Source organism: Aquarana catesbeiana, linkage group LG03 (assembly GCF_042186555.1).
Source record: "Aquarana catesbeiana isolate 2022-GZ linkage group LG03, ASM4218655v1, whole genome shotgun sequence".
In the NCBI taxonomy this organism is placed as follows: Eukaryota; Metazoa; Chordata; class Amphibia; order Anura; family Ranidae; genus Aquarana; species Aquarana catesbeiana.
Window position 1 is genome coordinate 250,494,345 of NC_133326.1, and position 24,431 is coordinate 250,518,775.

Consider the following 24,431-nt stretch of genomic DNA (forward strand, 5'->3'; position numbering starts at 1 on the left):
ATTTGAATTTGTTAAGGATCTACAATTATTTGCACGAAAGTTTATCCTTAGAAATATGTATCAAAAACCAGGTGGACAAATAGATCTAACGCCAAGAGAAAATCAAGCATTGGACCAGTTGATCTACCTCTTGGAGGAGAGTGACACTGCAGATCTTATTGACCGCATTGATTTACCTAAGGTCATTTCTCTTTCAGAGGAAGCCAATGCCGGTTCAGTTCAAGATCCTACCATTGTATCAAAACTAAAAAAAAAATCAGATAAGTTTGCAGCTCCCAGCTCTAACCCCAACATCTAAGTTTTTTTGAAGTTAGTAAATGGGGGGATTGAAAAATTGAACATCCATTCTCCCAGATTGACAAATATAAACAATCGGGAAAGACAGGCCCTAAAACAACTTACTGATAATACCAACATCACTATTAAGCCAGCGGACAAGGGAGGGAACATTTTCCTGATGGGCAATACTAAATATATAGCCATGTGTAATAAAATCTTGAAAAATAAAAATTGGTATTGAAAAATTACGATCAATATAGTGGAAAAATTCAATCAAGAATATTACCAACTAGTTGATTTAGCATATTTTAACAATACCATCACCAAAACCACATGGGAATATATTAGAACTAATTTTCTGATTGTACCCACATTCTACTCCCTCCCTAAAATCCATAAGGATGCCATCAGTCCTTCCGGTAGAACGATCATATCGGGGAGAGGTTAGATTAGCGAGAATGCAATGCTTAGTCGACGAGCATTTAAACCTACATGTTACATGCCTACAATCATACGTGAAGGACAAAATTCATTTTCTTCAGATCATTGATAACCTTACAATTCCAGGGAATGCTTATTTTGTGACTATTGATGTCGAAGCTCTTTACAGCTCCATTCCCCATAACAGGGGGCTGGCAGCTGTAAAACATACTATTTACCAAAGAGGAGACTAAGATTGGGGTTACAACAAGTTCATCCTGTCCCTTTTGGAGTATATCTTACATCTTTAATGGCTCCCACTACCTCCAGGTGCACGGGGCGGTGACGGGGACTTGTTGTGCCCCATCGTATGCCAACCTGTAACTGGGGGAGTGGGAGCACATGTTCCTCACTGACAGAGCCTTATCAATATACACTGACCATTTTCTTTTATGGTTTAGGTATATCGACGACATTTTCGCCGTATGGGATGGCTCCCTGGATTTGTTGTCTGAGTGTCTGGAGAGAGTGAATAGAAACAAATTTAACTTGACATTTACTATGTCCTCCAGCACTGATTGAATTTCTTTCCTTGATGTGGAGGTTTCCAGAGGAGATGATGGAACCCTCTGCACCAGTCTGTACCGCAAGGCCACAGCAGGTAATACCATACTGCATGCCTCAAGTTTTCATCCCCAGACTCTAGTGAGGTCTATACCTTACAGTCAATATCCGAGTGAGACGGAATTGTACCAATGATGATACGTTCATAGTCGAGGCAGGCAAACTGCGCAACAGATTGCTGCAGAGGGGTTATTCCCACACATCCCTTAAAAAAGCCACATCACATACCAGATACGACCTTCTGTATCCCCACATATCGCACCACAAAAAGTCAGGATAATCCCTTGAATTATCACCAAATATTATAACCAGCATGTCAAGAATAGGAAGATTGTTTCCAAATTTTGGCATCTGTTAACAATGGACTCATCCTTGGGTCAATTCATTCCAGAGGCTCCTTTTTTCATGTTTAAGAGAACAACTTCAATCGCTACTTAGTTAGTGAAAAGCAAATTCAAAGTCGGCTCGGGCACTAAACATTATAAATATAGGGGTACTTTCATGTGTGGCTCATGTGGCTATTGTAGGTACATGTATACCAACAAGAAACCAATCCTACCTGATAGTAGGGTCTTTATACCCAAACATTTTGTGAACTGTAGGACATTTGGGGTGATCTACATGCTGAGATGCGATTGTGGCTGCTTTTATGTCAGCAAGACTAAGCTTGAATTCTGAAAACAAACTTACTGACATATCAAAAGCATGCAGACTTGTAACAGTACAACAAGAAAGCAAATACTCTTGCGCACAGGTGTGTTGATTAGGTAATCCAACAGATCAGAATGGACAATAGCTTTCGGCCTTGCTGCCCTCCAGGATAGGGATATCCTAGTGGTAGACAGAAACAGAAAAAAGAGAGGGCGCACCAGCCTAGTGCATTATTCTTTAGTACATTTATTTAAAAAGCATAAATAAAAACCTACTCACAAAAGTAGAAAGAAAATTGCGCTTATAACAGTCTTTGACATCAAGCAGTCTGTCCACTGAAAGCAGTCTCCGAGTCCTAGAAAGGGGGACATACGAACCGATTCTGGCTAACGCATTTCGAAGGTTAAACCTTCTTCATCAGAGGCTCTTTTCATTTACCAGTGGTATATTTAGAGTAGCTGACATCCCCTATGTTCCTTCATACATCACAGTAGTAATCACAAAATTTTTATGAGTACTAATAATGGGCAGAACAAATATGAGGACTGAGAAGATTTCCTTTAGTTGAACTAACAAAAGTGTGCCCATTCTAGAGCTGGTAACATTGAGGATATTCAATATAATTTTAAAGAACTGTTTTTGTGGGTAAGAGGGGATTGTGGGGGTTATGACAGGGGGCACTATGTATAGGAGAGGAGTTTGGAGGGTAAGACAGTGAGCAGTATGTACAGGAGAGGAGTGTGGAGGGTAAGACAGTGGGCAGTATGTACAGGAGAAGAGTGTGGAGGGTATGACAGTGGGCAGTATGTACAGGAGAGGAGCGTGGAGGGTAAGACAGTGGGCAGTATGTACAGGAGAAGAGTGTGGTGGGTATGACAGTGGGCAGTGTGTACAGGAGAGGAGCGTGGAGGGTAAGACAGTGGGCAGTATGTACAGGAGAAGAGTGTGGAGGGTATGACAGTGGGCAGTATGTACACGAGAGGAGTGTGGAGGGTATGACAGTGAGCAGTATGTACAGGAGAGGAGTGTGGAGGGTAAGACAGTGGGCAGTATGTACAGGAGAAGAGTGTGGAGGGCATGGCAGTGGGCAGTATGTACAGGAGAGAGTGTGGAGGGTATGACAGCGAGCAATATGTACAGGAGAGGAGTGTGGAGGGTAAGACAGTGGGCAGTATGTACAGGAGAAGAGTGTGGAGGGTATGACACTGAGCGATATGCCCAGGAGAGGAATGTGGCAGGTATGACAGCGGGCACTATGTACAGAAGAGGATTGTGGGGGGTATAACAGAGGGCACTATGTATAGGAAAGGAGTGTGGAGGGTATGACAGTGAGCGGTATGTACAGGAGAGGAGTGTGGAGGGTATGATAGCGGGCACTATGTACAGGTGAGGAGGATGAAGGAATCTGGGAAGGGAAAATTTAAAGGGTTGTGGAAGGATGTTTAGGGACTGCGTAGTGGTTAAGCGGGCCATACATGGATTGAAATTAAGCCAGTTAAGCAGAGACCAGCCATGCATGGGCTAGCTGGTTGTACACAAGTCAATCTATTAATCGACTTGAGTACAACCAGCTTGTCAGGTTTTTCCCAAAATAATCAGTGCTGCCAGCTAAAGTTAGCAACACTGATCATTGTATTCTGTGGGTAGGGAAAGCTCCCCACTGGCTGAACACAATAACACTGCAGGAGTGATTCCCTCATCCACAGGTCAGCAGGTGAGAGGGTGTGTGGGGACAGGCTGGGGAGAGAGGTCTGTGCGAGGTGGTCATGGAGGGATATCAGTTAGCGGGTGGGGGGAGTAACTGGGAGGTGGCTAACATGGGAAGTGGCTGAGGAGTGACCTGGTTGGTGGGGAGTGTGAAATGGATGATGTGTTTCAAGTTTCTTTCACATTTGCTGTAATGCTTACTGCCCTCTGAAAAGTGATCTGTGGTGGATTGCTTTTCAACGAGTGGTATAGCAGCAGCTGACAGGCATTCATGAGGTGCTACTGCCACTCCTTGTTTTTTTTTCTTTTACATTGCTGAATGGTAGTTTTACATTGTTGGACTATGCTGCTACTGCAAGCGAGTTTGGCCTGCAGTTGCAGAGTGGCCCCATTGAAATCAATAGGCGAGTTTGACAGGCGGTGCTGCCTGTCAAACTCTGCAGGCTCCAAGCTGTCCATTGAGCTCAGTGCCTCTGACAAGAAGTGAGGAGAGGCACTGTGAGCTCATCCTCTCAGTCTGTTGCAAACACAGCTCAGTCTGCTGCAAAAGACGCCCTCCCAGCAATTGGAGTCCGCGCTGTAGCCGTCTTTCGGCTATAGCGCCGGCGCTTAATGGTTAAATAGACTGGATCTCAAAAGGCCCTTTTCTTGGTATCACATAGAGCCTTCAGCTTGCATATGGCCTTCCTTGGCAGCCAGACTTTGTTAAAGCTAACTTGTAATTGTCCTTGTACAGGTTTTCCTGCACCCTTCCTTATATACTTCCCTAATATACTCACCTTTTCCTAGCTCCTCCATTGCTACATTCAACTGCTGAAGACAAAGAAATGACCTGGTACTATGGAGGAGTATGTGATTCATTCCCCTTTCATTTGTGTGATAGTGCTAGTGCCTGGTGATTGGTCTTGTACAGTATTATGGAGATGAAGAGGCTATTTGGAGCCCTGTGTAAGCTCTGACTAGAGCAACAAGGAGCTTACACAGTCTGCTCTCATTGTCGATCCTATTCAATAATGGTAATTTCTGATACCCCAAAATGTATTGTGGGCTGGATCTGGGATCTTGATCCACAGGTTTCACATCTACCCTCCAGATAGCACAGGTCATGGGTACTAAAGGGAAGGTTGATTTTGATTTTGATTTAGAAATGTGATTGCTTTGGGGTTAATCTACCAAAGGTGAATAGGCTGAAAATTCACGTTTCACAGAATACTTAATCATGTGCTAGGAAAAAATATTTATTTTCCTTCACATGAGTGGATGATGGAACATAGTTTCCTCTGGTAACAGAGCTTCCTCTCATTCACTAAAGCTGGCTATACAATTAGAGTCTTTTTTGTTCAGTGAAGATAAATGAATTGCTCACTGTGACCATTGTATTTTGACAGCCAGCCCCACCAGCTGTCAAAATCCCTGCATCCAATTGGATGCAGCCACTCTTTGATCCAATTGCTGTTTGAGAGAAAATCACATTTTGTTGAACGGAGTGGGGCCGTCAGCATCACCCATTGAGTGAAATTCACACAGTGTATGGCCAACTTAAGCTAAGGTAAAATTCCCTTGCAAAGTGAACAACTTTTTTGCCTTTAGTAAATCAAACCCTTTGGTTTTTTTTCACACTCACTGGGGCTGAGTTACTAAAATTACTAAAGTTTTAAACGCCTGACTGATAGATATGTGCACTGCCAAAAAATGCATTCATTTTCATTTGCGTTTCATTCTTTTTTTTTTTTTTTAGGTCATTCATTATGATCGAAATGAGTTTTTTTGAATAAATTCATAAATTGAAAATTGAATTGAATTGAAATTGAAAATTTGAAAATTCGTAAATTCGAAATGCGCAAAAATTCAGAAATTCGGAAATCCAAAAATTCGGAAAATTCGAAAATCTGAAAATTCAAAAATTAGAAAATGCGAAAGTTTGAAAATAAGAAAGAAAATTCAGAAGAACAAAAATCCAAAAATAAGAACGAAAATCCAAAAATAAGAATGAAAATCCGAAAATTCGAAAATCTGAAAACTCGAAAATCAGAAAATTAAAAAATCCGAAATAATGACTAATGATAACTAATTATTAAATTATAGGTATTGGAATTTCCTTTCAAATTTGGCTGTCAGTGAATGTAATGAATACGAATTTATCTGAAGTTACGAATTCTCCGAAATAACGAATGCCGCATCTAAACAAATGGAACGTAATGACTTATTAATAATAAATAACAATAATAAAACATTTTTATTATTATTATTTATTATTAATTTGTTATGTTCCATTTGTTTAGATGCAGCATTCGTTATTTTGGATAATTCATAACGTTGGATAAATTCGTATTCATTATGTTCACTAACAGCCAAATTTGAAAGGAAATTCCAATACCTATAATTTAATAGTTAGTGATAGTTATTATTAGTTAGTTAATTAGTTATTTCAGATTTTCACATTTTCGGGTTTTCTCATTTTTTCAGATTTTCGAATTTCCAAATTTTTGAATTTCGGAAAAATTTGTTAAATAAATTTGTCAAATATAGTTGAATAAATGAATTCGGAACAAAACGAATTGCACATGTCTACTGACTGGGTTGCCACTTCAAATCTTTAAACTCTGACATACGGTATATCTGTATATCTTTTGAAAAGGTTCTGAGCTTAATCCCTCTGCTTCCTCCTGTATTGTATTGTACTGTAACTGTACTTTTTGCCCTCATGTTGTAAATTGCTGCGCAAACTGTTGGAGCCATATAAATCCTGTATAATATAATAGTAATATAACTGTATTTTCAATTGGTATTGCATTTAATCACCTATGGAAACGATGCATTTAATATGTGTCAGGTTTTAAAGGGATGAGGTAGCCACTCCAGCACTCAGTCATGTGCGAAAGAAGCTCCAATTTCTTTTTTTTATTTCTGCACAGATGATTGGTTTATTTTACTTCCTTTCAAGGAACTGCACTTTATAAAATAACCCCCATTATCTCTAAAGTGACTCACAATGTCTGAAGGTCACCAAAAGGATTACTAAGGATTGAAAAGAGGCTTTAGGTTCAAAGAAAATGCACACAATTCACATAATACTGTTCAGAGGCATATGGAGTCTACTTTATACACTGTGCTACTTTAGTTTTAGTTGGACGTTTTAGCTATCTCTTTTTTGTACTTATTTTATAGTCAGAAATTTTAGTGTCATTCATTTTGTATTTTTTAGAATTTTTATCCTCTTACCTCTAGGAAATAGCAGTACACGCAGTACATTTGTTTAGCTGTACCTGCAGGAAGTACTTCATTCAGAGAAATGAGATGCCAAAGACTTGCTGTGTCATGCTTAACTGCAAGATAGCCTTGTGCCAAGCTCAAATGACTTTGCAGTTTTTTGTTTTTTTACCTTGTTGATTATTCTTTTTTCAAGGAATAAATAAAGAATAATTAACCTTATTGTTAGTATTAAGCAACTCTGACAGCATGGGTAGTAGCATAGTTCATAGCAGTGGCGGTCATACAATGTTCCTACAGAAATTATGATAAAATGTTTCAGAGCATTTGTTCTTGCCATCATTGTGTGAACTAATTTTGTTTAATAACCCTTAACATTTTGTCCAGGCCTTCTACTTGGAATCCTTGACATATTAAACAGGTCTCACCTAGAACTTGCACATTACAGTATGTACAGTTTTTCCCGAACAAAACACATTCACGGTTAAGGCTTTGATCATTTGAGAAAAATGTGCTATCCTGCTCTTTTAAATTTTCTTATTACTATGGTCAAAATTGACGATCGATTTGATGCCCTGCTCATTAAAAATCGTGTTCAGAAAATGAACATTTTTGAACAAAATTTTGGCATTTTTTACAGAGAGGAAAAGGAAGAGGAAATGTATGGCAATAGTGTCTGATCTCAGGGTTGATGGGGATATTGTTCATCACTTCTCACTTTCTGTGAATGATTTGCGTTTTTTTTAAAGATGTTTTTTTTATAGCTATATGAACAATTGTCATAGACCCTGAAATTAAGCCTCGGTTCACAGCAGAGGCGGCACGACTTGCAGGTCGCCTCACCGAGGCAACCTGCACACGACTGCCCGGGCGACTTGCAAAACGACTTCTGTATAGAAGTCTATGCAAGTCGCCCCAAGTCGCCCCCAAAGTCGTACAGGAACCTTTTTCTAAGTCGGAGCGACTTGCGTCGCTCCCCTTAGAACGTTTCCATTGTACTGAACGGGACGCTACTTGTCAGGCGACCTAGGTCGCCTGACAAGTCGTCCTAGTGTGAACCGAGCCTTAGAGTTGCTAAAATGCAAATAGTCAAAATATAAACAGTCAAAACTTTTTTTAAGTTTTTGATGGATTAGGGAAGGGTTAAAATCCCTGGTTATTTTTTGCTGTGTCTTACTTGGGAGATTTCCTTTCACTTCCTGTCCTGAGGCTTGGCTGGAAATTAATGCAAATCTCCCCAAAGAGACAGGAGTTCCTATCTTAGGCAGTCATCACTGCAACAGGTGTCCCTATTTTGGTAACACCTCTAAAATATTCCTGTAATCCTCAGCACTGTAAGGCCAGACATAGACGGTTCCAATCTGGGACGGTCATAGATGGTTACTGCTGAATTGGCCGATATTCAAACCATGTGTGATCAGGCTGACTGTGCCAAGTTGATCCATCGATCAACTTGGGTACAACCAGCCTGCCAAATTTACCTGCAATTATCGCTAGCAGGCGCTATAGCCGCTAGCAATAATCACTGTCTACTCCCGGCGGGGACAATTGCTTGGCAGGAGGGATTCCCCTGTCAGCACTGTCTATGTTGATGGGGGAATTTCTTTCTTGAAACCCGTGGTTGCAGGAAAGAAATTTGCACCATCTATGGCCTGCCTAACACTCAGCAAGTGATACTGTGTAGGGGATTATCAGAAGCTAATTTAAGGACAGGTATTGAGGTGTATTATCGTGCATGCATTTATCTGTGGTATTCTGTACGTTAAAGTGCATTGCGTTAATGCAGCCTGGCCATTTTGTTTGGGCAGCAAAGGCAACACAGTGCACCTGAAATTGGACATGAACTTTTCCCCATCAGTGCATTGCAATGCAATGCATGTGTTTTGGGGTACATTTGCAAAGTCTGTTGGAGTGTTGCTCAAAATAAATGGCACCACAACACCCCACTAAGTGTGCTACCTTACGTTTTGCCAAAGGTTACAGAAATTCAAAGGTGAAGCCAGCCTTAATGACTCTTTACATTACTTTACTGTATATCTTGCTCGGGACATTTTTTTACATTTATATAATCCGTGAATAAATAATAATGGGTACCAATGTATCCCATACACATTCCCCTGGGGTGTTTTAGATTCTGATAAGTCCATCCCTCAAACCCCTGGATCCTTTTGGGAACTAGATGCTGGGATGAGGCTCTAGTTCTCTCAACAGTGTTGAAAATCACATGTCCTGGTATGGTTCCAGAAGAGGGAGTCACACGCATGCTGTCTTCTCTTTTCTGACTGTTCAAGCTGTATAGTATATCTGGATAAGGGTTTGAATTTTAAAGGGATCCCCACACCATTTTTCCCCTTTGTAAAATGTGTACGGTTCTTTAAAAAACAACAATGGATTAAAATTCATACCAGATCCTTATTCAAGCATGCATCCTGGGTGGTCCCTTCCTGAACCATACCAGGCCACATGGCTTTCAAAATTGAGAGGATATCTTGCAAAGGGGGAGCATCAAGTACCTCATCCTTACATTCGTTCCCCAAGAGCATGTGGGGGTTCAGGGCTGTCAGAGACCGGGTGCCTGAACTTTGAACGCTTCCTATACTTGATCACTGGGAGAAGCTTACAAGTCAGTATCCACTATGCGACACCAATTCCATCAAGACCCCTAAGACACCACAGAGTGGACAGCCAGTGTGGCTGAACCTAATTAATTCAATCACTTACACACATACACAGTATTTGTTCTCACTCTTCTCCACATGCAGTATCTCTTCTCAAGAGAATAACCTCCCAAGATAAAAACTTCCACACTGGAGGGCACTTGCTTAAACAATATTTTTTTACTCATTAAAACTCTACTGACATACAGTTTATTAACATTTAATGTCGTTCTTTCACAAAGTATCTTGACAACAGCCCCGATGGGTGAAACTCAATGCCCATTGGTATTAATGGAAAGAATGTCGATTACTTATGCTCCAACATCTAATGCCGAGTACACACGGTCGGATTTTCCGACAACAAATGTTCGATGTGAGCTTGTTGTTGGAAATTCCGACCGTGTGTAGGCTCGGACATTTGTTGTTGGAATTTCTGACAACAAAAATTTGAGAGCTGGATCTCAAATTTTCCAAAACAAAATCCATTGTCGTAAATTCCGATCGTGTGTACACAATTCCGACGCACAAAATTCCACACATGCTCAGAATCAAGCAGAAGAGCCGCACTGGCTATTGAACTTCATTTTTCTTGACTCGTCGTATGTGTTGTACATCACCGCGTTCTTGGCGATCGGAATTTCCGACAACATTTGTGCGACCGTGTGTATGCAAGACAAGTTTGAGCCAACATCCGTCAGAAATAAATCCAGGATTTTGTTGTCGGAATGTCCAATCGTCTGTACGCTGCATTAGAGTGTAACTGCTTCACCAAAGGAGAGTGCCCTCACAGTCCCCGCTCACATTGTGCCACAGCAAGTGCCCCTTCCAAGAGAAAAGAGTGCTTCCTTGAATTTGCCAACCACCCCACTACCTCTACACCTCTCACTATTTGTGCACTCAGTCTCAAGCTTGAGACTGACAGGGATGTTGCCCAGCACTCTTGATGCTAGGACATAAGTTATTATTATTATTATACAGGATTTATATAGCGCCAACAGTTTACGCAGCGCTTTACAACATTAGGGCAGACAGTACAATTACAATACAATTCAATAAAGGGGGAATCAGAAAGCCCTGCTCGTTAGAGCTTACAATCTAGGAGGGAGGGTCAAGTTATACAAAAGGGTAATAGCTGTAGGGATGTTAAAAGAAGCCTAAACCAGTGCGCATGCGCGAGAGCTCCGACATGGCCGCCTGAGCCAAGAGCTCCGCTCCACCCCGGACCGCCGAGCCGCACACTAGCCGCCACAGCCCGCTAACGGGCGACACAACACTCTCCCCAAGAAGGGGAACTGCCGGGGATCAAAGGGAGATGTCTGGGCCCCAGGCAAGACGAGATCTTGGCCCCCAATTTGCCTCGGCGGGAGCGGACGGGAATCCCAAGATGGCCGCCAGCACGGACGGACTGCTGCATCAAGGAGGCATCCACTCCAGGACATCAGAGTGCAGGCCAGTATTAACCCCTCCGATCCTGACTTACGCTCAAGCAGCACAGGGACCCTCTCAAACTTCACATATCCCTCCGCACGACCACACAAAGAGCCAGGCCTCAGCAAGGTCCCCCTCAGAGACGCTGCCTCTCTCTCAACAAGAGAAACTCTCACAGGCCCTCCCTGCACAGGCCCAAATACCTACTCCTACTATGTACCAATCTGGACTCTCAGTATCAGACCTCACAGCAATACAGGAAGCCATGTTTGTTAAATTCTCATCTCTTTTGGAGAAAGGTCTGGCTAACACAGCTAATCAGATCACCAATACTATTAAAGCGGACCTGTCCAATTTAGGCGCCAGAATTGAAGCCATTGAGGACAAAGTGGAATCCACAACCGCTAGAACCAACCAAAACTCTGCTCACCTCAGGACCATTCAAGATCAATTAGACATGGCCCTTTCCAGGATCGACGAACTCGAGAACCGGTCTAGAAGGTACAACTTTCGGATAAGAGGCCTTCCGGAAACCTTTTCGGACATACCCTCCATGGTCCAGGACATCATAACAGCCCTTATTCCCAGCATTCCCCCCCAACGTCTTGAACTGGACAGGGCACACAGGTCTCTTGGACCCCCCAGACAAGATGGCTCCCCAAGGGACATTATAGTCAAGCCGCACTTTTATGCGGTTAAGGAAGAGGTCATGCGCCAATCTCGTCTAAAGCCTACGCTGCAGCACCAGGGTCACCAGATCCATATTTTCGCTGATCTCGCCCCTACAACTATTCAAAAACGCAGGACACTTAAACCCCTTCTCACGGTTCTCTCTCAACGGGACATCAAATACCGTTGGACCTTCCCCTTCGCTGTTAAGTTCTCCATCCAAGGCAAAACCCACTCATTCGCTACCCTACAGGAAGGGGAGAGGCTTTTACTAGGCCTCGGGCTGATATCCCATGAAACTCCAATGGACTTTACGTCTGCTTCCTCGGGCTCTACTAAACGACCACCTCCAGGCAGCCCGGTTTCCCCACTATGGTCGAAGGGCCCTTCCAAGAAGAGCAAGGAGGGGAACCACCCTAAGACTGACTTATCCACCTCATCTCTTCTCCCCAGTCTCTCCAGAGACATTCTCGGGACTGTTCTTCCTCCAAGATGATGGAGCAGGAGCTCCAATACCTTTCCACGTCTTACGAACATGATATCCCCCACTGCGTCACTTTCTTAGATGCTCACAGTAATATTCAACGTTTGCTACGTCTATCGTCTCCTCCTGATACAGAAGACCTACACCATTAACTCACCTCCTTTTTCCCCGGCACGCCGACTGCAAAAACCAGCTAAATTGAATGACAACCGCCCTTGAAGAAGAAGACATCTTCCAGAAATTCAATTCTACAAGAAAACCAAGATACCTCTCTCATAATGAGCAGATTACTGGACTAGAATTGGGGCATCGGTTTTTGCTAGGCCAAATCCTAGTTCAGTTAGAAAACTTGGTTTACCTGTATTTCCCACTACCCTTCCCCTTATGCAGGTGTAGGTCAGATAGACTAGATAGTTGAGGATTCTCTCGTCAGGGGGGGACCCCCAGGCTATTCCCCTCACATGGGCAGTTTGGGGGGGGATACCCAGGGGATTAGCAGTGGGCGAGATCCTCAGGTTCTTGTTGATTTGTTCCTACCTAGGAAGATTTATGCCACAGGCATAGAGATCCCTGATAATTAGGCTTTTATTGCAGTTATTTTTTTTAACAACTGTTGTGTGTTTAGTCTATAGTTCAATTTCGACAAACCAAGGGTCCGGGGTGGACCACTTGTGCCTCTACTCGATTCCAGAGAACCGTTGGTGTCCTCTGGTATCGGAACTTCTGACGCCCTACAGGGCAGTCAGAAGTAGTTCTTTGGGGTTAGAGCGGACTTGGATCCGCATAAACCCAAGGGTATCTTTATAGTACCCATGTCTCTGTTTTTCTCTTTAATGTTTTGTAAGTATTTAATCTCTTTCTTCTTCTTCTCACCCCTTTTCTCTCTCCTAGCCAACCCGGGAGGGGTTCTCCTCCAAGCACCAGATTTGAGCCTAGGTCGGCTCAACACAAGCTGGCCGACGTTCTATGTCAAAAGACCCCCAAGGGTAAGTGACTGCGTGATTACCTGCTTCTATTCCCTCTGCTCCTATGGCTGACCTCACCGTGAAGAATAAGGACCTCAAGATTGGTTCTCATAATGTCCAGGGCCTTAATTCTCCAAGGAAAAGAAGATTAGCCTTTGATCATTATAAATCTCTGAGGTTTGATGTGATGCTCCTGCAGGAGACACATTTCCACTCCCGGTACATCCCCAAGTTCCTACACTCACACTTTCCGACATTTTACCTAGCGAACGCCACCAATAAGACGAAAGGGGTTGCTATTCTGCTCTCTAAAAACTGCAAATTCTCATTCCTCTCTGACTTTAGGGACCCAGAGGGCAGATTCATTTTGGTGAAGGGTACCCTGGAAGGCGTTCTATATTCTTTTGTTTCATACTATGCCCCTAATAAGGGCCAAGCGGCGTTTTTCCAGGACCTCTTCTCAACCTTGAACCCTCTCTTGGAAGGCAAAGTAATTATGGGGGGGACTCAAATGTTGCATTTGATCAGGGTCTGGACAAAACCAGGCCCCTCAAAAACCAACTCACACGACCCACAAAACTCAGCACGAGGATCGCCAAAATGGTCCATTCGCAGGGTCTAGTAGATGTTTGGAGGGAACTGAACCCCAACAAAAAGGACTTCACACACTTTTCCGCTCCTCACCAATCGTACGCTAGGATTGACCACATCCTCACCCAGACAGCTCTTATTCCTCTGTCAACCAAAGCAACAATTCTGGACACAGCATGGTCTGACCATTCCTTGGTTGCCCTTACTCTACAAAATGTCCTGTCTGGGCGAGGAGGTTTCTACTGGCGACTAAACGAATCCCTGTTAGCCGACCCTAGCTTGGTTCAGGAAATTGCTAAAGCTATTAAAGAATATTTCCACTTAAATGACGTGGATAATATTGACCCCGAAATCCTGTGGGCAGCCCACAAGGCAACCATTCGAGGAGTCATAATTAGACTAGCGTCCAAATTTAAGAGGGAACGATTGATCGACATACAGAAGCTTGAACAGTCCTTCCTCCAACTAAAAGCAGAACATAAAAAGCACCCATCTAAGACCCTTTTGGATAAACTTGATGCCACCAGACTTGAGCTGAATCTCGCCTTAACGGCTAAAGCAGAGAAGACTCTTCGATGGTCTGGAGCCAAATTTTATTGCCACAGGGATAGATTCGGCTCAATGCTAGCTTCTAAACTCTCACCTAAATTTCGCCCTAACTCCTTCCCCAAATTGAGGATAGCTGGACAACCCCCAACAGCAAATCCAAACAGTATCATGTCTGCTTTCCACGATTTTTACTCTTCACTCTACAGTCCGCCTCTATCTGAGAAAGGCTCCCTAGTAAATGATTTCTTATCCCAGCTCCACCTTCCATCTCTATCCAAGGACTGCAGAGACTTAATGGATTCCCCCATCACGGAGGATGAAATCAGGGAAGTAATAAAAAGCCTTAAATCCGGCTCAGCCCCAGGGCCAGACGGCTTCTCAGTCCCTTACTATAAGGAATACAGCACTATCCTAGCCCCGTATCTAGCAAAGTTTTTTAATTCCAAAAAGTCAGGATCCCCTCTGGAATCTCAACTAAACACAGCTTTCATCTCAGTGATCCCCAAACCCAACAAAAACCTTGAGGAAGTTGAGAACTACAGACCCATTTCTTTAATTAACAATGACCTTAAAATTCTCACTAAAATTCTTGCCAATCGCCTCTCCTCCTTTATCAATCACTATGTACACAAGGACCAAGTTGGTTTTATACCCGGTAGGCAAGGACCAGACCAAATTAGGAGGGCTATAGATATAGTATCCATCCTTCAATCTAACTGGGAAGGGGGACCGAAACAGAAAGGTATGATCCTCTCGTTGGATCTCCACAAAGCATTCGACTCGATCGAATGGCCTTTTCTCTTCTCCATACTAGAAAATTGGGGCTTCGGACCCAACTTTTTGGGAATACTAAAATCTCTATATTCCTCTCCCAAAGCGGTGATACGCCTACAAGGCCAATACTCTAAAACTCTGACCATTGCAAGAGGAACTAGGCAGGGATGCCCACTTTCCCCCCTAATTTTTGCCATAGCTATCGAAACAATAGCGATAGCAATAAGAGCAGACCCCAACATCCAGGGAGTTGCCTGCGGTGACCAGGTCCACAAATGCGGGCTGTTTGCGGACGATATGCTCATTTTCCTCACATCCCCAACCACCTCCCTTCCAAACCTTTGCAGGCTTCTGAAAGAATTTTCAAGGGTTTCTGGGCTTAAGGTCAATTATGCCAAATCTTCAGCCTTGAATATCTCCCTGGACCCTACCTTAGTGGCATCCCTGCAGAGTTCCTTCGATTTCACATGGAGTGATTCTTACATTGACTATTTAGGGATAAGGCTCACAGCGAAAACTGAACTCCTTTATGCATCCAACTTCCCTCACACTTACCGCAAACTAGAGTCAGACTTATCCAAATGGGCCAAAGAGGGTTTATCTTGGTTAGGGAGGATTCATGCCGTCAAGATGAACTTGCTCCCCAGAATTCTCTACCTATTTAGAGCCATTCCAATCAACATCCATAGGGAACATTTGAAATCGTTCCAACGGAAAATAGTAAAATTCATTTGGGGAGGGAAGGGGTACAGACTACAACAGAGCACTCTATACTTAAGTAGAACCCAAGGGGGATTAGGCCTTCCGCATCTATTATGGTATTTTCAATCGGCCAGATTAGCTCAGATTTCGACGGTATATGCGAAAGCGGAGAGACCGGACTGGATAATGATTGAGAGACAGGCAGTCCCCTCTTTCACTATCGATTTTCTTTTGTGGGTTCCCCCTAAGAAACGTCCCCCCATTCTATCCCCAATCCTCTCGCAATCCTTTCAGTTGTGGGATTCTCTAAGAAACCTTCCAAACTTAACTTCCCGCAAACAACCACTGGCCCATATATTCAATAATCCGGACTTTCCCCCGGGAACCGACATTAAAGCATTCCGTTGGTGGCTGAATAAGGGGATGTACCGGATTGGACACTACTACACATCAATGGGGCCTTTAACCAGGGCCTTCTGTGTGAGTCAGTTGGAGATGCCTGAGTCTGAGAACTTTCGCTTACAGCAGATCAGACACTTCCTCACTCATAGAGGTAAAGACAATCCTTCTAATCACTCATTCACCCCTTACGAGGTATGGTGCGGTCGGTCCACGGAGCAGAGGGGTGGAATCTCCATCATTTATCAGTCACTCTCTAATCAAACAACCAAGACTCCATACATGGTAGCTTGGGAGTCTGACTTAGCCCTGGAGTGGGACCTGGAGAAATGGAGGGTCACCTATAATAGGGCGTACAAGAGCATCCTGAACATCTCACTGGTGGAATCCAGCGTAAAGGTCATCACGAGATGGTACCTCCCACCAGAGAGACTGGCCAGAATGTTCCCCTCCACGGACTCCAGGTGCTTTAGGGGTTGTCTTCTCAGGGGTTCATTGGCCCATATCTTTTGGGAATGTCCACGGCTGAGGTCTTTCTGGCTTAAGATTTTCCAAATGATTAACAAAGTCACCGGAGTACAGGTCCCAAGAACCCCCGCCATAGCGCTCTTGAACGACCATTTACCCAAAACCCCAAAAATGTCACGCAGATTGATTCATTTTATTTTCCTGGGGGCCAAGTTATCTATAGCCAAGGCATGGAAACAACCCAAGGTATCCTTCAAAGCGGCTACCCGTAAAATTTCATGGATCATGGCCCAAGAGAAGGTGGCCAGTACCCTGAATAATACCACAGAGAAATTTGAAGCTATCTGGGAACCATGGGCTAATTTCATGGGCACCTCCTTGATCCCAGGGGTTAAACCCTGAAGCACCAAGCAGTATCTGGGTTTGGAGGACCTCCTCCCGTGGTTTGGCTTCCGTCTACCTTCTCCTCCTCTTCTATCTACCCTCTCTCACCTCTCTCTCTTCTCTCTTTTTTCCCTTATCTTGCTTCTTTGCAGGTTGTTTTGTCAAGTTGATGTTCTCCAGCCTTAAATAAGACCATTGCAGAGATCTCAGGGAACCCAGTTTACAAGGGCAACATATATAGTAGATCGTTACTTTCTGTTTTGTTATCCAGAGACATGAAGCATTATCTAAGGGGGTGTCTGGGGCAGTTGGGAGAATTCCGCTCAGGCACAGTGTGTTCCCAGTTGGGGTGCAGACGGTCTCTCCTACCTCCCCCTCAACAAACTATTCCTTATCTATGGTTCTCTAGATCTACGTGAACTAACTTTGTCATATGTAGGTTACATGCAAGGTCGTAATTTTCTTTTTTCTGTGTTTTGTTAGTGTCATATCTACGGGCATAAGGTTTACAAGTAGCCCCCAAGGGGTTTCATTTATTCTACTGTTTACGCCTGCATTTAAAGCGATGGTTATGTATATTTATTTTTGATCTAATAGAAACTTAATAAAATATTTTGAAAGATAAAAGAAGCCTAAACCCTCCTACACTTTTTATTCTTCCAACTCTATCATTCTACTTCACCAACACTACCAAATTGCATTTTACACATTATACATTGGCAACACCACTGCTCTCTTTCGTCATACTTAGCACCATTGTGCTTAGCCAGCCCAGCCTAACCACAGAAAAGGACATGAAAACTACTCATGTTTCTAGGAAAAAGGAACAGGTAGTCAGGGCAAATGATTCACTGTCTTGAATACTTGAATAACTTAAAGAAGTTTTAAATTCTGTATAAAACTGTATTCCAATTTATATTTTAACCATTTACAGTCTGTGCACACGGTGACGGCACTGATAATGTATTGATTACGTTTTCACATTCTTTCGAGTCCTAAGAAATCAGCCTGCTAATGTAACGCCCATTGTTACATTAAAAGTTCAATTGTAATATTAATTTGATACCTGTAAGCATGTGTATAAAAAAATGTGCCATATAAACAAAACAGCTATATGGAAAGATGCCAAGTGTATCTGTTTGTGTCTGTTCCCTACTGCAGTGGTTATTATTCATTTGGAAACACTGTTTAGTATTAAGATATGAGTTGCCTGTCTATAACATTTCTAGAACACATACAGTACCATGTAGAAAAAATTATCCGCACTCCAGTTGTTGCTCTTAAAATTTTTTCATTTTATTAAATAGCCACAGTAAACAAATGCACACCTTAGTGGGTTATGACTAAGACCTTATAAGCTGAAACGGTCAATCTGTGTTTGTTTACTGTGGCTATTCGAGTGCGGATCATTTTTTCTACATTACTCTACTCAGCCAGCGACTGTGGTTCGCGCACCTGGGAGCTCTGCTATCTATGTGGTGTATGGGTAGTAGCACTGACTTTTCCGTTTATACATACCGTACCATGTCTCTTTGGATAATAGCACTGATGAAAGAGAAATTTGTGAAATGCACTATATACAAACAAACAGCATTTTAAAATCAAAACAGAATGGATTTATGATATCCCCTATAGACAGCCTCACACCCTAAGTGTGTTGTTGAGTGTAGTAGGGGGAGTTACAGCATAAAAACAGCACTAATGGGATATGGCTCCAGCCTCTGATGATGCCCTGTGGGAGGGGTGAAACGTGTTAGATGGAGACCATTGCTAACGTCACATCTGGCCAGTGGAGAGCATGCTGCAGCTGTACTTCTGGTTTGGCACACATGCTTTTGAATATCTTTCTTTTTAAATGAGTGTAAACCAATTTTGCTAATTGTTTTTATTAAAGAGACTCACACTACGTCTGCCCTTCTTGTTATTTGTTCCATATGTGAACATCAACCATAAGGAGATGAGATCAAGTTGTGGAGAACTACATACCTCAGCAGTTCCAATTTGTTTTCACTGTGGAGGACACTAGCACTAGCACATTTATAACCTTATATGCCTGTAGCAATCTGAGGATACATCATGGAGAGGAGGATTATTAGTCCCAGCAAGCCCAGGATATCTGCAATCTAAAACACATCTGACTTCCAACATTAATTTGTTAGGGTCAACAACACTGGGTGAGCGTGGGACCATATGAGGGGAGCATGTCTGATTATTCAAAGTTTGAATAGTGAAAAAATTATTTTTTATCTATCTTATTACCTTTTTTTAAGTGAGTGTAAACCAATTTTGTAAAAGTCTTTAGTAAATGAAGCCACACTATGTCTGCCCTTCAAGTGGTTGTAAGCCTTTACAATCCACTTTTTACTACAAATAAGCCTATAATAAGGCTTACCTGTAGCTACCCCGGATATCTCCTAAACCTTTTAGGATATATCCCCTGTATCAGCATGTGCCAACGTCATTGGCACATGCACACTGAAGCAACGGCATGTTCGTGTTGTTGCTTCAGCGAGTATGCCATTGCTGGCGGCTCCCACACACGCGCAGGAATGACTTCATTGGGGCTCCGGCCAATCACGGCGCCGCAGCCCGCGATGCCCGGAAGTAACTCTGGAAGCGATGTCACCGGCAGGAGCTGTGTACTGGGGCTTTGATCTATAGTGAGTATTTTAAAATGAGCTAGTATGCTATACATACTAGCTCATTATGCCTTTGTCTTGCAAGTTTTTTTTTTAGTGGGTTTACAACCACTTTCATGCTATTTGTTCTATTAATGAGCAATAACAATGAGGAGATGAGACCAAGTGATGGAGAACTACAAAGTCTAGCAATTCCAATTTGTTTTCACTATGGAGGACACAAGCACCAGTGTTTTCTTTAATCATATATGCCTGGAGGAGTAAGCTGAGGAAACATTACAGAGAGAAGGATTATAAGTCCCAGCAAGCCCAGGATATCTAAAGCGCAACTGACTTTTAACATTTATTTGTGGGGGTCAACAACTCTTTAAATTCTGAAGAGTGGAAGAACGCTTATTTATTTCTTTGTGGGCTTAGCACTGATCGGCAAAACAACCTAGGTTTGATTCACCAAGGATTCTGCTAATCCTGATCAAAATTCTGTGAAATTATGGCTACAGTTCCAAATTTGCTAACAAAAAACTAAGGTCCTGCAAAGGTAGAAAGAAATGTCTGGAAATATGGAGGAGAAATAATAAGAAGTAACAAACTTTTTCTAAAATGTTTTCTGAGCTGGAGTGCAGTCAATAAGCATTTACATTTTTATTTTCTAGGATGGGTGGGAAAAAAATTGGCATTAATCTCATAGCACACTGCAGTTAAAAAAAAATAATTTGCCAGCACTACTTTCCTCAAAAGGAATGTTTGGTAAAAGGGGTACACATTCAAGTTCTGGTCTATAGTATAGTAGTACTCAGTGCCAAAATAGTGAGGTCTGATGAACTCCAAATTGTGGGGACAGAATTAAGAAGTGATGCTGAACACCATGCCATTCTCTTTTAATCAAAACTCAAAAGTTGGTAAGAAGACAATGAAATTAAAATCTCCTGTCTGTGCTTAAACAGTCATGCAGTCAACTAGCCCAGGGTTTTTAAAGGATTTGAATTAGGCCTTGTTGTATCTGGCAACATCACAAGTGGTCTGGTGTGCAGTGTTATCTACCTATGACTGAACTCCAAGAGCCAACATTCATACAAATTCCATAAGTGCTTATACAGTAACTGAGTTACATTCCTTAAGATACATGGTAGATTCCAAACATGGTGTTATTATAAGTTCTGAATTACTAGTAGGACACATTAGACCTTCTAGGAGAAATACACATATTTGGTATTTAACAAATCATCATTTTATTTTGCTAAGTGATATATTGGTTTACTGAATCTAAAACCTTATCACATAATAATATATACTGTATGTACCCAGGATAAATTGACATTAAAGGTGTTTCTCCCTCGCAATATAAAACATCCCAGCCCACCTACAACACACCCCTCAGAATTTTCAATTGGATGGGACAGCTCTTTGCCATCCAGTCTTTGCTACAAGAAAAGGTGTCAGTGTGAGCAGCTGGCAGCTCTAATGTTTCCACTGAAACTATGAAGTACCACTAATGCCCCATACACACGATAGGATTTTCCGACAACAAAACCGTGGATTTTTTTCCGAAGGATCTTGGCTCAAACTTGTCTTGCATACACACGGTCACACAAATGTTGTCGGAAATTCCGAACGTCAAGAACGCGCTGACGTACAACACGTACGACGAGTCGAGAAAAATGAAGTTCGATAGCCAGTGCGGATCTTCTGCTTGATTCCGAGCATGCATGGATTTTTGTGTGCTCGGAATTTCCGACAACAAATCTATTTGTCGGAAAATTTGAGAACCTGCTCTCAAACATTTGTTGGCGGAAAGTCCGATAACAAATGTTCTATGGAGCATACATACGGTCGGACTTTCCGACAACAAGCTCACATCCAACATTTGTTGTCTGAAAATTCTATCATGTGTACAGGGCATAAGAGTCATTTATGAAGGCCAGTGACTCTTGCAATATCAGATTGAACTTAATCTTCAAGTGATCCTTTCTGTGTCTGTGCCAAAAACCATACGGACTCTGCCTAAGTACAGTTCACTTGTAAAAAAATTATTTTATGCCTGTTTTGCAATATGTTTTCTTCACTAAAAATCTAATTAAAATTCGCAAAATATTGTATATATCTGAATGTTCTAACTTGAAATGAAAGAACTCAGCATCTCTGAAGAAGCTACCATAGTGGTAAATCTGTTAAATTCTGTCTTGGCTTGGCAGTGAGTAAAAAGGGCATTTTTAAGGTCAGAATTGCAACAGTGGATGATGTGAGCAGTATATGTTTCTGTGAAAATGTGATGGCAGCTAGTGTGTGTATGTGTGTGCGTGTGTGTATGTGTGTGTGCAGAAATGGTAACTGCTCAATTGATCTGCCCCAATGATCATAACTTTCAGTTTACTGGTACTCAGACTGTTGTCCTGTGAGCTGAAAAATCTCTGTGTGGGGTGAGGCAAAGAGTGTGCATGTCACAACCAGCCATACACAATTTTATTCTACAAAACAGCACTGCAGTAGGGCAGAGCAAAGGGGCAAATTTTCCTCTGGGATCATGTAAAGCTATAAAAACATGATGAGAGGTCAAGAAGATAATAGGATTGTTTTGTTTTGGCTTCTACACTACAGTTTATGCCATTCTTTATACCGGTAATTAGAAAATTATTTTTTATTCAATTCTATTCATAAGGATGAGTAAGAAAAATTATTTAAAAAGGGCTAATAATATTTAATTAAAGGGATATACAAGGGAAGAGAGGATATTGGTTCATCAAAGAGTTAACAGAAGGGGTCAGTCTAAGAAATATTGCAGCAAACTTCCAAGTTTGTCAAATTTCTCATTGTTGGAAAATGATGATTATGTATTAACAGCACATATTATATGCTTAAAATCGTATTGAATCAGTGATATACTGCATTTTATTTGATACATATTTGCATCATTTGATAGATATTTGCATCATTTGTTCATTTTTTTTCATTGTTGTTTAGCTCTTCTTACAATGTTGATTTCCAAGTCTGTATTTCAATAAGTCTATTTTTACTTTGGAAAAAATAATTGTGAACAAGTGACTGCCTGTAAATGTTGACAGAATCTCAGTATCAAATGTAGCTGTTATTTTAATTAGCACGTGTAGATCTGAAGTCTAAATTTACAGCAGAACAAGCAGTACAAATGCCAATTTGAGGAACAGATGAAGCACCTAGGCAAATAATTCCATGGCTTGCCATGGAATATATCTAAAATTAGTCATATTAATTTACACTACCTGAGCTCTGAATAAACGCAACATGGGTCGTTTATGAACTGTAATTCCTCCTTACTGTGGGAAGAAGCAGCAGCTCAAACCCTGTCTCCTGACTTGTGAAGTGATAGTATATTTGAGGGATCTCCAAACTTCATCCCTCCAGCTGTTGGGGAACTACACTTTCCATGAGGCATTGTAAAACTCTGACATTCACAGACATGGCTAGGCATGATGGGAATTGTAGTTCCTGAACAACTGGAGGGCCATAGTTTGGAGACCCCTGGATAGTGCATGAGCCCTGTCACATTTACTGTGTGTAGGCATAGCTTAGCAAGAAGGGGTGATGTTAACATTAGCCATGGGTGAATCTACCTGGGTTCGATTTACCATGGGTTGTGCAAAACTTGTTAAAAAGATTCACCCTGAACGCATCATTGGGTGATGAATGTAGTGTTAAATTCTGCCCATTTTTAACCACTGTAAAAAAGACATGGGGCACTGAGCACTGCCATGGGGGACATGTACCAATGAAAAAAAAAATAAAAAGGAAAATTTAAAAATAATACCATATAGCAGGGAGAGAATATGTTCACAAGGGCAACTATAGCTGTCCCTATGCTAACTAGTGCAAAACTGTCCTGTTGCTGGACAATTTCTATCAAATGCTCAATTATAAGACTGCTGATAACTCAGCTGTGTAAAATTGGTAGCAGCAGGACATTTTTATTGAGAGAGAAGTAGCTGAAATGTACTAGTGAAAAATAAAACCGGCAAATGTTTTTCTACATGAATTAAGAAGTGTAAATCTGGCTAGCACCAGGGCAATTTTAATTGAATGCAATTTAAGCAGCAGGGTAAAACTGTCTAGTATCAGGACAGATTTCATCAGGGATAATAGGCCTATCTACTCTAGGCTATGCTCACTAATCTCATATATTTGTCACGTCTCACTGCCTTTAACTTCATCAAAAGGTTTTTACCTTTTCACGCTACAAAAATAAAACAATATGTAGAGCTAAAAAAAAATCATTTTGGCGTAAACATACAATTCTGAAGTAAGCTTTTTTCCCCCTTTCTATGATTGCCTAGTGTCTCCTGAATTAATACCTGTCCCGTGAATGACAGAGGACAATAGATTCTCCTTTTCTAGATTGTTTATAATTCGCGGAGCTTATCAGTATAAGGCTATTCAAATGACAATTACAGCCAAATCCAACAGTTAGATCTAGAAACTGTCTTATGTCTAAAGTCTAGTACACATGGGCCGAATGTTGGAGGGCATTGGCCGATTCAATAGAAACTGGCTGAAATTTGGCCAGTGTGTACTGGAATCGGTCCGACAGAAGCTGGCCCTTTGTCCGGCTTCTGTCAAAGGGGCATGACCGAAAAAGGTCTGTCGATCGGCTCCCGATCAGCATTCTCAGCCAATGACTGAGAGCACTGACTGGAGTGTTCTGGTAGGGGGACCATACCCACAATAGAACTGCAGGGGAGATCACTGTACTAATGTCGGATAGTTAGTACAGTGGCTTCTCCTGAGCTGTCAGTTTTTTTTTTTGTTCAGCCCTACTAAGAGAAACCCTCAACCACTACAGATGACCTCAAGCCAACAGATC